The sequence below is a fragment of the Ursus maritimus genome, unplaced genomic scaffold (assembly GCF_017311325.1).
Source record: "Ursus maritimus isolate PB19 unplaced genomic scaffold, ASM1731132v1 scaffold_15, whole genome shotgun sequence".
Classification (NCBI taxonomy): domain Eukaryota; kingdom Metazoa; phylum Chordata; class Mammalia; order Carnivora; family Ursidae; genus Ursus; species Ursus maritimus.
In genome coordinates this window covers 36,663,030-36,677,513 of record NW_024423897.1, presented here as the reverse complement: position 1 = coordinate 36,677,513, position 14,484 = coordinate 36,663,030, and the positions used below count along the sequence as shown (strand labels likewise).

Here is a 14,484-nt window from a genome sequence, read left to right as displayed (position 1 = left end):
CCAGCCAACTTGATGAATGAAAACAAACGCATCTCTCCAGATTAATAGTACTATTTTGCAACGTTTTCAAGTGCAGTCACAGAAAACCCTGAATTGCTTGAGGGCGACGCGGGCTGTTTCCCCAGGATACAGGTAGAGGTCACTGCAAGGATATTTTCCTGCTGCCGGAGCCGGCACTCCCGCCCTGCTGTCCCCGCACGGCGCCCCGCTCCCCAGTTACCCGAGCGTGCCTGTCCGCCTCCCGAGTCCGCCGCTCCCAGCCGGCGGGCCCGCCCGCGGCTGCCTCCGGGGCTGAAAGGCCTCCCTCCCGCCCCCGCTCGGGGCTACGGCTCTGGCGGGAGCCTCGGACCTGCCCCGGCGCCCACTGCCCTCGCGGGGGAGCCCCGCCTTTCGGGCCGGCGCGGGTGACACCGAACTTTCCCCACCGGCTGCCCGGGAGTGTGCGCCGCCGGCGGGAGCCCGCGCGAGCCCGCGGCCATCACCTCACATGCCCGAGCCCCTTCCCGCTATTTTTTCTTTTTCAGTTTGACGTAAATGATTTACATTGTGAGAATCCCACGGTCACGCCGAAACTCCCTCTCCAGGGCGCATCCTTTAAAAAGACCAAGGTGTGCTGTTGTAAGGGGGAGGAGGCACTTTTAGTTTCTCTCCGAGGGGGCAGCAAGGCTGACTGCGGTCACAGCCCCGGCTTTCGCACCTGCGGCCGCTGCCAGGCAGCGCCTCTGTCGCCTACGGCTGGGTTCTGGTCCTTTCCTGGAGCCGTAGCCCTCGCCGTACCCGGGCCTCGAACCCTTAGTCCCCCGCGCCTAGCGCGCGCTGCCCTCGTGCCTCCCTGGCCTCGAACCCGCAGCCCTCGCGTCCGCCGCAGGCTCAGCCCGGCGGTGGCTACTCACTTTTGCCTGGGAGCAAAGTCTGCCATATCAGTCCGTGAGCACTTCCTGCAAAAGGACGTGGAGATCCATTGTGTGTAAAGCTGTTTCTCGAACAGCCGGTAAAATCCAGAGACAGGGAGAGGATCCAGTAAGAGGGAAAGGCGGCGGGGGCGGGGGCGGGGGCGGGGTGGGGGAAGCCCAGAAGACGCGCGGCGCAGGATCCCAGCCTGGGCGCCACCGTCCCCAGCCCGGTGGCTCCGTGAGAAGCAGCTCAACTCGGTGCACTTGTTCCCCCTTTCTTCATTAGAGGAGGAGTCAGTGTTGCAACATTTATGTTCCTTGCTGGAGGCAAAACAGTGATTTTCTTCAGCATGCAAAATGTCCAGAGCCTGCCAGGTTTGCAAGGTGAGGGAGGTGCTGGGGGGAGCCAGAGCACAGCAAAGACGTGGAGAAGAAATACCTGATTATCCCAGATTGGTTTCGCAGGATCAGGGCCACACGTCTTCCACTGAGCCGGCCCCAGAAAATGCAGAGACAAAATAATCGTTAAGAACGGCTTAATAAATGGAATGACCTCAAAGATGGTATTCCTGCAGGCAGTCAAGACGTGGAGAGTCTCCGTGTCAAAAATCTTTCCTTATTTTTGAGTAACGGCAGCTTGACAATATTTGGCGGGGGCTCCAGGGAGTTGAATCTCCCCTTCCCTGACAAGAAGGAGGGGTCAGAGTGAAAGGGGCAGAAGAAAATAAACAGTCAGTGACCTAAGCAGGGTTTCGCTTTCTTTCGTGATACCCCAAAGCCCAAATTTCCAGGGTGCTGTGTGTTTCCTTTCCACCACACAAGTAGGGCCACCCTTTTCTTATTTTCTGCAAATGTAGAATTTATTTTTTCTAATAGGGTTTTTTTTTTTAATTTGGTAATAACAAAACCATCCACAACCGCAGCCTTTTCTCTTGCAAAAAAAGGTACTGAAACAAATAGTAACTGCCTGAATCAATTAGCTATCCAACAATTACTAAGTTGCTCGTGTCTGTTTGATGCCACTGATTAATACTGCAGCTGATTGTTTCATAACCCAGAGCTAGTATCAAGGAGATATTATAAACAAAGCCTCTCTTGTTTCAAAAATAAAAGTTACTGAAACGCTGGGCTTTCCCGCCTTTGATGGCACTTTTACTGCCACCCTGGAATCACTGGCAAATAATGTTTACTGGCAGCCACTCGCCAGGCCTCAGGAAGACGTTGAAAATCCCAGGATGCTTTGGCCATCCTTTTGGACTGGAAGCCCACCTCCATCACCTGATGCTTCCTGTTCAGTAACATGGCCATAACCATCTCCATCTGGTTCTGTCCCTCTAGGGGGAGATGCATCTTTCATGCACGGCCTTCATCTGCTCCCTGTGATCCTCCAGGGACCTTTGCCTCCACTCATCATGGCCACACAAGTTGGCAAACCCTATTTATTTCCCAAACTGCTGGCTGACATGAAAACTTCAATGACAGAATATTTCTGTATGACCTTTGCAAGGCAAAGGATTACTCCGTTTTCTTGGACTTGTTCTAGTCAGACAGTTTTAATAGCTGGTGAAAAAGATAGCACTCTAGGTAAGTCCAGACTGTCAACTCTTGGAAGGTGGGGACCTCGCTCCTCAGCTTCCTTGACTCACTGGGATTTGAATGCCTTCAATCCGTGGTTCTCAACCTTGACTGCACACCAGCATCATCTGAGGAGTGTTTCAAAGCTACTGCTTCTGGGTGTCACTTGAAGAGCTGCTAACTGAGGAGGTTTAGGGTGAGGCCCTGATTCTCTGTTTCTCCAGAGACGCACAGGCAGAGTGGAACAGGGCTGCCTAATCCCTATTTGCACCCCGGCTTGCAACACTGCTTCTCATCCTTTGTGCTTTGGGTGGCATCCTCATCCTGGCCTCTCCGCAGCACCCTGCCTCCCTCCCTTCTTCCTCCCGAAGCTGCCATTCCTTGGTTCTCAGCCCCAGCCCTCCCCAGACCCTTTCTGTCCTGTCCATGACTTCTCTGGGTTTCCTTTTGCCCATGTCTCTCTTCTTTCTCCTTCTTCCTGGCTGGGAACAGTTTTGCCTTTGGTTCTTCATCTTTTTTCTTTGAGGACTATATTCCTTTCCAAAAATATATATAAAAAAAAGAAAGAAAGAAAGAAAGAAAAGAAAGAAAGAGAGAGAGAGAGAGAGAAAGAAAGAAAGAAAGAAAGAAAGAAAGAAAGAAAGAAAAAGAAAAATGCTAAAATACCAAGAGTGAAAAAAATCACTCACATCACAGCACTGTTAAAAAAAAATCTAGATCTATATCTATAAAGTCAGATATAACCTTCCCAAATCATACTCTCTCCTCCTTTCCTCTGATCTCATCTCTGGAGGTGACCGCCATGAACAGATTGGGGCATATCTATCCCTTTCCTACATGTATGTCGTCATGTCTCCATATGCACCTGCAAACATTTTTTAAACTAAAAATGTAACAATTTCTGTGATTTGTCTTTTTTAAGTTTAGTGCAGTTATAAATTCTAGGTTACTAGCTACAGACTTAACTCATTATTTTTGATGGCTGTCTAGTTTGTAATATATTCTACCATCCTTCCATTGTTAGATCTTTGGTAATTTCAGCTTTTTATTGTAAAAAGTGCTGCCATGATTATCTTTGCATGTACCTTAGGATAGACGTTTAGAAATGGCATTGTTGGGTCAGAGGGAATGAGAACTGAACTTTTGATAGATCACTGCCAAGTTGCTCTCCAAAATTGTTATAGAAGAAAATCCTAGAAGTGAGATTACTGAATCATAAGGTAGGTAAATATTCCCCAAATATTTAGCAACATACACTCTTACTAATATACACTCCTACCAACGATGTTTTCTCACATTCTTGGCACCACTGGGTTTTATCAATCTGACTTTTGCCAGTCGGGTAAGCAAAATATGGTGTCTTATTGTTCTAATTCACAGTCTCCTGACTTTTCGGGAGGTTGAGTCCATATGCTTATTATTTGAACTCTTTTTTTATGCTGTGGCTGTTCAATCCTATGCCTATTTTTCTTCTGGTATGTTTGTCTGTTTAAAAATTAATCTTTGAGGTCTCTGCTATTATACATATTAACACCTAGTAAAATCTATTGTAAACATTTCTCTGACCTATTTCCCTTGATTTTGTTTATGAACTATTTTACTGCACATAAGTTTTGAGTTTTCATCTCATCAAATCTGTCCATTATATTCTGGGTTAAGGCTCTGGATTTTCTCTATTGCTTCTTTGTTTCTACTACTGTTAACTTTTTAACAATAGCTTTTTAATTATCCTAGGAATTTAAAAATATTGTAAACATTATATTTATTACATTTTATATTTATAAATATTATAAATATGTTATAAATATCACATATATGAACTATATAATTAATATTCAATTATAATATATTTTAATTAAAATGTGACCAAGCAATTATTAACATATTAGTATATTAAATATTTATGCATATTACACACATTAAATACAATTATATATTTTTATTTATAAATATTATAAATATTAATTTTCTTCTGAATGCATAATCAATTATCCCATTTCCCTTTATAGAAAAATCCAGGATTTCTCCAATGATTTCTGATGTTAATATCATACATTACATTTACATGTATATTCATGTCTATTCTGGGCACTACTGTGTTTTGTTTGCATGCCAATAATGCATGATTTTGGTAACTGTCTTGTAAAAATAGCATATTATAATACCAATTAGTGCAAGTACTTTATCACAGTCTTTCTTTTTAAAATTTTCTTGATACATATGATGTATTTTTTCATAAACTTTTAGAATCAATTTGTTCAAATTAAAAAAATTTCTTTGGCATTACATTACATTTATTTATTAATTTGAAAAAAATATATAGTATTGAAGCATTAATTCTTCCACTCAGGAAACATACCTCTGTGTTTATTTCGGTCTTTTAAAAATATTCTTCATTTTTTTCTTCAGTCTTATAATGTCGTTTTACTCTCATTGCACAATAATTTACTTAATCATACCATCTTATGAACATTTCAGTTGTTCCCAAACTTTTACTGTTATAAATAATACTACAATGGACATGTCTGTGGAAAGAAAGTTTGCCTTTGGGGGATTTATTTCCTTAGCCTAAAATCCCAGTGAGACATAATTAAGTCAAAGGGCATGCACATTTTTATGGTCCTTGAGATATAAAAGCTTATCTCTTCTGATGGCTTTAACTGTTAATGTTCCCTCTGTCACAATCTACACCCAATCAGACACAAGTATTTTCTTCTCCCTTTCCACTATTAATGCTCCAGGTCATGCCTTCATCGCTTCATCGATTCTCACTTCTTCCCCTTCTGTAGCCCCCTGCTGGATGGCCTCCCTCTCACCAGCCTTGCCTGTGTGAAACCAAACGCTCCCATGCTGAATCTGATCAGATCACTCCCTGAACTGCACTACTGGGTATTTACCCCAAAGATACAGACGTAGTGAAGAGAAGGGCCATATGCACCCCGATGTTCATAGTAGCATTGTCCACAATAGCTAAATCGTGGAAGGAGCCGAGATGCCCTTCAACAGGTGACTGGATTAAGAAGATGTGGTCCATATAGACAATGGAATATTACTCAGCTATCAGAAAGAACGATTTCTCAACATTTGCTGCAACATGGACGGCACTGGAGGAGATAATGCTAAGTGAAATAAGTCAAGCAGAGAAAGACAATTATCATATGGTTTCTCTCATCTATGGTACATAAGAACTAGGAAGATTGGTAGGAGAAGAAAGGGATAAAGAAAGGGGGAGTGATCAGAAGGGGGAATGAAGCATGAGAGACTATGGACTCTGAGAAACAAACTGAGGGCTTCAGAGGGGAGGGGGGTGGGGGAATGGGATAGGCTGGTGATGGGTAGTAAGGAGGGCACATATTGCATGGTGCATTGGGTGTTATATGCAACTAATGAATCATCGAACTTTACATCAGAAACCAGGGGTGTACTGTATGGTGACTAGCATAAAATAATAAAAAAATATTATTATAAAAAAAAGACAAAAAAAAAAAAAAAACCAAGATCACTCCCTGAATTAAAACTCCTTAATGGTGCCTACTTGCTCCTGCTGATCTTACTGGTTTGGGGAGTAGTAGCTCAGTAAATATTTACAGTGTGTTTGAATCCCATCTTCCCTCCTTGGCATGATATTGCCCCCAGTCCTCACCTACTCAAAACTGTATCTGTTCCTGATCTTCGTATTCAAAGTCACTTTTTTTCTAAAAGCTTTCCCTGATCACTGCAATTCTGAAGGCAGTTGCTTCTATCTGCTTGCTTGATCAAGTAGGTTTATAATCTACTCCTCTGTTCTACCCGTAAAGATCATTGTGAGGCTGATATGAGGTGACATGTGTCAGTGCATTTGGTAAATCATAAACCCATGTGTAAATATAGGGCACTACTATTATTAGATAATGTTTCCTTTCTTCCAAGGAAACCCTCACTAGTGGATAAGCAGTCAGGCTAAGTACAATGAACCTTTATGAACATGGGAATGGGAATATTTTTCTCCACGTGGAAGATGCTAAGAGAGCTGGTCTGTTGACCGATGAGGATCCACGTCTCCTGACCTTAAAGAGGGAAACTGGGCACTCTGCATAAAATGTAATCGAGTTGTTAGTCTGTGCTTTAGGTGCACGGGTTTCTTTGGGCTAGTGTGTATGCGTCTTGCTACCCAAAGTGTGGTCCTTAGACGAGCTGTGTTGGCATCACCTAGGAGCTTATTAGAAATGCAGGATCTCAGACCCGACCCTTACCTTCTGAATCTGACTTTGTTTTTTGACAAGATCTGCTGCTTCAGGGCTGGAGTTCATAAAGCCCAAGTGAGGGTAACAGGTGTGTTCCTCTCAAAGTGACTGATTGTTATCAGGGGAAAAGTTGACCTCGACTTACACGCTTTTTCCATCTCTATCTTGTATGTATTTTGGGGAAGGGATGGAGGGAAATATAAGGACAGCTGGATGTTATAAATTCCACTTCCCAGATTGTAAAATTGAGAAATCATATGATTGGGAACATGCTGTCAGATAAATTTCCAACTACGTTTCTGATACATGAGGAATATTGTTTTATATTATCGTATGTTCAATTGTAGTAAGAAAGCTTAACACGAGATTTACCCCCTTAAAATGTTAAGTGTACTATGCAATATTGTTAACTATAGACCTAACATGGTACAGCAGCTCTCCTTGAACTTATTCATCTTGCAGAACTGAAACTTTATGCCCCTTAAACCATGACTTCCCATTTTCTCCTCCCTCCAGCTGCTAGAAATTACCATTCCACTCTCCTTCTATGAGTTTGGCTATTTAATTTAATTTTATTTTTTAGAGATTTATTTATGTATTTGAGAGAGCGAGAGAGCGTGCACACACGTACACATGTGGGTGCATGAGCAAGGTGGGGGAGAGGCAGAAGAGAGGGAGAATCTCAAGCGGACTCCCCCACAGATCAGGGAACCCAATGCAGGGCTGAATCCCAGGACCGAGATCATGACCTGAGCCAAAATCAAGAGTCAGACACTTAACTTACTTAGCCACCCAGGCATCCCTATGAGTTTGACTATTTTAGATACCAAATATAAGTAGAATCATGCAGTATTTATCTTTCTGTGACTGGCTTATGTCCCTTACATCATGTCCTCCAGCGTCATCCACGTTCTCTCATATGGCATGATTTCCTTTTTTAAAGGCTGAATAGTATCCCACTGCATGAACATACCACATTTTCTTTATCCATTCATCTGTCCATGGACACTAACTTGTTTCCCTATCTTGGCTATTGTGACTAATGCTGCAGTGAACAGGAGAGCACAGATATCTCTTTGAGATCCTGATATCAATTTTGGGGATATATCCCCAAAGTGGGATTGCTGGACCATACGTTAGTTCTATTTCCAATTTTTTGAAGAAACTTCATACTATTTTCCATAAGCAGCTGCACTATTTTGCATCCCTACCAACAGCACACAGGGGTTCTCCTGTGTAGTCCTTTGTGGTCCTTTTTACTTCTCTTCTATCAGGTGTAATAATTCCCCTTTCATTTATAATCTTATTTATTTGATTCTTCTCTCCTTGTATCCCTTAGTCCAGCTAAAGGTTTGTCTGCTTTATCTTTAAAAAAAAAAACAACTTGATTTTGTTGATTTTCTTCTGTTTGTTTTTCTGTTCTCTATTTCATTGATTTCTTCTCTAATCTCTATTATTTATTCTTTCTGTTAACTTTGGGCTTAGTGTTTTTCTTTTTTTCTAGCTCTTTGAGGTTTAAGGTTGGGTTTTGTTTTTAGATCTTTTTTAATGCAGGTGTTTATCACTATAAACTTCCCTCTTAGTTCTCCTTTCGCCGCACCCCCTAAGTTTTTGTATGTTATCCTTTTGTTTTCATTTGTCTCAAGTAACTTCCTGGTTTCCCCTTTGATATCTTTTTTGACGCAATGGTTGTTCAAGAGTGTGTTATTTAATTTCCACATATTTGTGCATTTTCTAGTTTTCCTTCTGTTATTGATTTCTAGTTTCATTCCCCTTTGTTTTTGAAAAGATATTTGGTATGATTTCAATATTCTTACAATTGAAATTAAGGCTCATTTTGTGACCTAACATGTACTCTTTCCCGGAGAATGTTCCATGTGTGATTGAAGAAAATGTGTATTTTACTGCTGTTGAGTGGAATGTTCTATATATTTCTGTTAGGTTCATTTGGTCTAGAGTGCTGCCCAGTCCTCTGTTTCCTTATTGCTCTTCTGTCTGGATATTCTATCCATTATGGAAAGTGGGTTATTGAGGTCTGTTACTATTATTATGTTACTGTCTATTTTTTCCTTCGGATCTGTCAACTTTTGCTTTATTTATTTAGGGGCTCTCTTGTCAGGTGAATATATGTTTATAATTGTTATATTTTCTTGATGAACTGATCCTTTTGTCATTACATAATATCCTTCTTTGCCTCTAGTGACAGTTTTTTACTTAAAGTCTATTTTGTCTGTATAAGTTTGGCCCTCTCTGCTCTTTTATTTTTTTACATTTTTGTGGAATATCTTTATCATCTCTTCACTTTCAGCCTGTTTGTCCTTAAATCTAGAGTGAGTCTGTTGTAAATAGCATATAGTTGGTTCGCTCATTCTCTCCTTTTTTAAAAATTAATTTAGCCATTCTTTTGATTAGGGAGTTTAATTAATTTATGTTCAAGTAATTATTGATATGAAAGGATTTACTATTGACATTTTGCTAATTGTTTTTGTCTGTCATGTAGTTCTTTTGTTTGTTGTTTTTTCTCTTGCTTTCTTCCTTTTGTATTTTGTTGGTTTTTTGTGGTAATATGTTTGCTTTCTTTCTCTTTGTTTATCTATTAGAGGTATTTTTTTGTGGTTTCCATGAGGCTTACATAAAACATTTTATAGTTATGAGTATTTTAAGCATACAACAACATTACTTCTATAGTATATAAAAACTCTACACTTTGACCTCTCCCCCCATATGCTTTATGGTGACAATTTACATCTTTTTATATTGTGTATCCTTTATCAAATATTTGTGGTTATAGTTATTCTTAATGCTAATCTCTAATGACAGTATTACAGTATTGTGTATTCATTTGTATATTTACTTTTACCAGTGAGTTTTATACTTTCATATGTGTTCTTATTGCTGTTTAGTGTCCTTTCGTTTAAACTTGAGGAACTCACTTTAACACTGTGCAAATTACTAACCATGTAATTTAAGCTTAATTTAATTATCGAGGTGAGCATGAAATCAACTATTCTAAAGTGTACAATACAGTGTCATTTATTATACTCACAATGTCATGCAACCATTACCTATATCTAGTTCCAAAACATTTTCATCACCCCCAAAGAAGGACCCATTTACACTCATTAAGCACCCATCCCTCTCCTCCCAGTCCTTGGCAACCCGTCTGCTTTCTGTTTCTATGGATTTATGTATTCTGTTTGTTTCATATTAATGGAATCATACAGTAGGTGACATTTTGTGTCTGGCTGCTTTCACATAGCACACTCTTTTCTTTCTTTTCTTTTTTTTTAGGTTTATCCATGTATCATAATTTCATTCCTTTTTATAATTGAATAATATGCAACATTTTGTTTATCCATTCATCTGTTGGTGGACATTTGAGTGGTGTTCAACTTTTGGTTATTGTGAATAAACTGCTTAACTTTTTGCTCCCACTTTCCTCATCTGCAAAGTGGGAATAGTAATTCCTTAATCTCAGGGTCACTGTGAAGACTGGAACTAGTACAGATCATATGTCTGGCTCACTAAGTAAAAGCTATTGGAATCATTTTTGTGTGTGTGGGATCGGAGAGAAAGAGCTATTAAAACAGGCTTTTGGTTGGTCTGCAGACAAGATGAACATTCTTATTTTTTAAACCCCTAAGGACTTAATCAGTTCCTCTCATCTTGCCCCATCTTCCGGTCCATATTTGGGTTACAAACCTCATTTTTCAGGTCTCCTTACTATTGAAATTATTCATTTGTTTGTTATTATCTTTACCTATCCGCTTTCTTTTTTTCCTCCTAGTTTTGTTCATTCATTTTTTTTCATTCATTCATCCATCCATCAACAATTATCAGTTTCAGTTTTAGATGCTGGATTATAGCAGGAAAAAAAAATTAGACTCAGTCTGAAATGTCTTCCATGGTATTATATTCTGGAGTTGGGGAGAGGAGAGACTAAAAACAAACAAACCATATGCCAGGGAGTGGTATATGCTAAGAAGTAAAACAAAGCAGAGAAATGGGATAGAGAGAATTTGAATTAAGTCCCAGAGTCAAGATGACCCTCTCTGATAATTTAAGTTCAGCAGAGTTCTGAATGAGGACTCGATAGTGCCTTTCTGAATTAAGTCTCCTGTTGAGGGGGAAGAGGGAAGCCACTGGGGCATTGAGCAACATGGCATGAGCTGGCTTTCACGTTGAGTAGATCGCCCTGCCTGCTGCCATGCTATTGACAATTGATAATGCTATTGGCAATTGTCATCTCTGTCTCCTTCCTTGGTTCCTTTCTCTGAGATTTTGCTTCATGAGCCCTTCCTGAGAGTTCACATTCTTGATGAAATCTTTCAGATTCAGCTTTATAAGCTGAGGCCATCCCTTTCTCCTTACTCCATCTCTTAGCTCTTTGGGGAAGAAGGAAAACACCACACAAAAGAAGCTTTCACCGCGGAATTTTCACCATCTCAACAGCCTCAGGTGAAAAGGGTATGTGGCTGGAGGCCACTGCTTCCTTCCTGGTTCGAAGTGAAGACTTCCCTGATCTTTGTCTTCACTGGGGCCTAAGGTGTGAGAATTAGGGAGACTCTTAGAAGTCTTTTCTAGAGCAAGACTACCTTTTTGTCTTTGCCAATGTGCATTTTTCCTGGCTAAATTCAGAAATAGGGAAGGTTATTTTTGGTAACAGAAGTGAAAGATAAACAGATATGCAGTTCTTCTGGGGATTCGGATTTGGGAATTCTATACCCATTTCTCACTTCCCCGAACCCCCTTTCTTTCTCCCAAGGGCATTCCATCCACACTCAGGATAATGTGACATGGTGAAAAGAGCATTGGACTAGGAGCCGGAAGGTCTGAATCTTAGTCTGGATTCATAGTAATTAACCATGGGTTTGTTAGTGGATAGGTGTGTTAAAATTAAAAAAACAAACAGATACTTGCCTTGAAAATTCGCTGAGGAGACAAAACCAGTTAAGTCATACACACAAAACTTAACTTAGCTTATTTTTGCAAGACTAACTTGACCTGGGTCACTTTTTCTTGTGTCTCTAAAAATCATAAGCAAAACGTAAACTGTTTTTCAAGGTTGATATAAGGACCATTGACCAATTCCTCATTATTTAAGAAATTTCTAATATTATAACCAATCACTGTGAAGAATAAAATCACTGTTTTCTCATGATGTAAAGCTGCTTTATAACAATGTACTCTTGAACCTCTTTCCATGTTTTGGTTTGAGTGCTCCTGGTTTGCAAATTGTCTTTTTAGTGATTGCACAATTAACTTTTACTCAGTACTACATCAGTGATTCATTGGTTTTACTTTTGTTATTTCTGAACTTCTGACAGGTGGTAGGACAGAATGAGTGAATAATATGAGCTCTAGAGTCAAACTAGCAAGTTTGAGTGTCTGGCTCCACAAGTTATTGGTTATACGTCATTAGGCAAATTATTTACCTTCTATGTTTCATATCGTCTTCATCTATAAAATAGGAATAATAATTGTACTTACCTTATAGGACTGCTTGAATAGTAAATGGGATAATTGAACTAAAAGCACTTAGAACAGCAACGGGTGTGCAGTAAGGTTTATGGTTAGTATAATTGCTGACAAGTAAATCGTCCAAGTTATGTTCAAGTGCTTGCAATCATATGTGGAATGTCTTATAGATCTGATGATGTTTGGCAGAGGAAAACCGAGGCAAGTGGGTTGGTTTTATTCAATCATATGAAAGATTGTCACATGAAAGAGATACTTGAGTTGCTTAGAAAGTTCTTTGGAGTTTAATTCAAAATAATGGGGAACTTTTAATATAATCAATGGGGCATGAGAATTGAAATGACCATTTTGCAAAGCAGTGAGGAGTCCATCACTGAAAGAGTTTAAACAAAGATGGGCTCTCTGTTTGGATGAGCATAAAAGGAATTCCCTTCTCTAAAACGTGACTGTAAAAAAGTTGGAGGAGACCTTTCTCCCCATAACAACCCAAAAGTTATTTCTCAACCCCCTTTATTCTCTTACTGTTCTTTTGATCAATCCCCTTCCTTAAGGGAATGAATGAGTGTTTACCAAACAGGTATGATGGTGTCAGCGGTGTTCAAGGCTGGTAGAGTCATTTTTTAGATGAGAAAACTGATGTCAAAAGACAATTGCATTGCGCCATAAACAGCCAATGAAAAGGTTCAGATCAGCTAATGACTGGAAATGTGAAAGCTCCCAGGGCACCCCTAAAGCCTGGCGGTAAGAATTACTTAATAATGGGAAACCATGCAAGTCAATGTGGAAAGCTTACTTTATTATTTATTTTTAGAAAGCTTACTTTAAAAAAAAACCCAACATATATGAGTGTTGGTGGAAGTTCTGATATGTTCATACACAACCCCTGACACCTCTGTCAGCTTCTCTGCCTGCCTGCCATTACCACATTTTCTGACTTTAAATAACATGGTATAATTTTGAATCAGATTTCCAGATGTACAACCCTCAATCAGCAATATATGGTCAGAGAACAAAATGGTGAGGTTAAAAGTGTCTACTTAGATATACCTCTTATATCTCAGACCTCTCCCATGCATCTCCTGTCTTTTCCTGCTGTCGTTCCATTGGTTGTCTTAGTCAGTTAGGGAAGCTCTAACAGAGTAACATAGATATCATGGGTAGCTTAAACAGGCAATTTATTTCTCCTGGTTCTGGAAGCGGGGTGTCTGAGATCGGGGTGTCACCATGGTTGGGTTCTGGTGAGAGCTCTCCTCCTTGTTCACAGACAGCTGACTTCTTGTTATATCCCTACATGGCTGAAAGAGGACTGGTTCCCTTCATCTCGTTATAAGGGCACTGATCTCATCATGGGGGATCCCATTCTCATGACTTCATTTAAAGCTACTTACCTCCCAAAGGCCCATCACCAAATACCATCACATTAGAAATTAGGGCTTCAACATATGAATTTGTGGTGATACAAACATTTAGTCCATTGTACTCGTCCACTTACTCTTGCTTCTGGGCCTTTACACTTTATTGTTCCCGTTGTCTGAAACATACTTTCTCTTCCATAGCCACATATCTTTCTTCCCTCCTGCCTTCAGGCCTTTCCTCAAATAGCACTGATTTCTTATCAGTGAGGCCTTCCCAGATCTCCCCATTTAAAATTATCCTCTATGCTCTTCTCTAACCTCTTTTCCTGTTTAATTTTTTTATCAAAACATGTATATCTTCTTTCATAGTTGGAGTTACCCCAGAAGTAGACTTTGTGCCAAGATTTCAAGTATAAGCGGTTTCTTGGAAGGTGCTCCAAAATTACCCTACTCAAGTGGAGAAGAAGCTGGGGTATTTTTACACCAACTTCCATCAGTCATTGGGTGTAGGCTTCTTGGGGATGGAGTATTAATTTCAGTTTCTCCTTAAAGTAGGCAAATAAGCCTTCTGTGATTTTGGAAAAAGTCTCAAAGCAAAGACATGCAGATCTTGGCTCCTGGAATACGAGGAAGCACACCAAAGTGTGCAAAGATGATATGATCTGATATTCAGGGTTATGTGTGCGGCACTAATAATATCTGCTACACAATCTGACATATCATATAATTTATAGGGATATATCATATATATCGTGTGTGTGTGTGTGTGTGTGTGTGTGTGTGTGTATTCCCACTTCCAGAATGGAAGCTCTATGGGGGCAATAATTCTTGTCTGTTTAATTCTCTGCTGAACTTAGAACAATACTTGGCAACCTGGCATATGCTAGTGTTGAAATAATACTTTTGAATGAATTAATGATCTAGATCAGAGACTTTAAACTGTGCACTGTGAACTACTTA

General features: G+C 40.0%; 1 protein-coding gene across 1 annotated transcript in view; it reads right to left on the bottom strand.

The window, feature by feature from the left end:
- Window positions 1-1,225, bottom strand: part of PRLR (prolactin receptor) — a 162,271-nt gene extending 161,046 nt beyond the window's left edge. Inside the window, exon 1 of the mRNA XM_040630506.1 lies at window positions 894-1,225. The gene's annotated coding sequence lies outside the window, so the exon portion shown is untranslated. The remainder of the gene's footprint in view (window positions 1-893) is intronic.
- Window positions 1,226-14,484: the final 13,259 nt, after the last annotated feature.